Raw genomic sequence first — 1,188 nt, 5'->3', positions numbered from 1 at the left:
AGATAGATAGATAGATAGATAGATAGATAGATAGATAGATAGATAGAAATGCAATGGGCCAGGCTCAGTGGCTCACACCTCTAATCCCAGCACTTTGAGAGGCCAAGGCAGACAGATCACAAGGTCAGAAGTTCAAGACCAGCCTGACCAACATGGTGAAACCCCCTGCCTCAGCCTCCCAAGTAGCTGGGATTATAGGCTGCCACCATCACGCCCAGTTAATTTTTGTATTTTTTGTAGAGATGGGGTTTCACCATGTTGGCCAGGCTGGTCTTGAACTCCTGACCTCAGGTGATTCACCTGCCTCCCAAAGTGTTGGGATTACAGGCATGAATCACTGCGCCCAGCTGGAGTCCCCACTCTTAACTACAGCGCTACAGTGTCTTCATTTAGTTGAAACAACGTGCTGTATGTTTTGACTTCAACTTTGTCTATCTCCCTTGTTCCTGGTTGATGGGATTTATACAGTGATTTATTATGACAAGGCCACTGCAATAAACGTTCCTGCACATATGTCATTCTTCACACCTACACTTGTACTTCTGAGGAATATTCTAAAATAGAGGATATACTTGTTCAGAAGGTAAGGACATTTGTCATTTTGAAAACTATCAACAAATTGCCCACACTCATCAACAGTGTTCCCACAGCCTCCCCTGCATTGCATGTTGTCAAGCATTCTTTTCTTTTCTTATTTATTTATTTTTTTCACCCAAACTAAAATGCAGTGACATGGCTGGGTGCAGTGCTGTAATCCCAGAACTTTGGGAGGCCGAGGCAGGCAGATCACCTGAGGTCAGCAGTTCGAGACCAGTCTGGCCAATATGGTGAAACCCCATCTCTACTAAAAATACAAAAATTAGCCAGGTATGGTGGCAGGCACCTGTAATCCCAGCTACTCAGGAGGCTGAGGCAGAATTGCTTGAACCTGGGAGGTGGAAGTTGCAGTGAGCTGAGTGCTGAGAGCTGAGAGCTGAGATCATGCCACTGCACTCCAGCCTGGGTGACAGAGCGAGATTCTGTCGGAAAAAAAAAAAGGGTTTCTCGAAAAAAAAAAAATGTAGTGTCATGATAATAGCTCACTGCAGCCTCCAATTCCTGGGCTCAAGCAATCCTCCTGCCTTGGCCTCCCAAAGTGCACTTTTTAAAAATGCTCTTCTCTTTTTTTCTTTCTTCCCTTTTTTTTTT

This window comes from Piliocolobus tephrosceles, chromosome 21 (genome assembly GCF_002776525.5).
Source record: "Piliocolobus tephrosceles isolate RC106 chromosome 21, ASM277652v3, whole genome shotgun sequence".
Classification (NCBI taxonomy): domain Eukaryota; kingdom Metazoa; phylum Chordata; class Mammalia; order Primates; family Cercopithecidae; genus Piliocolobus; species Piliocolobus tephrosceles.
The sequence above is the reverse complement of the archived record's forward strand: the minus strand, read 5'-3'. Positions refer to the sequence as shown.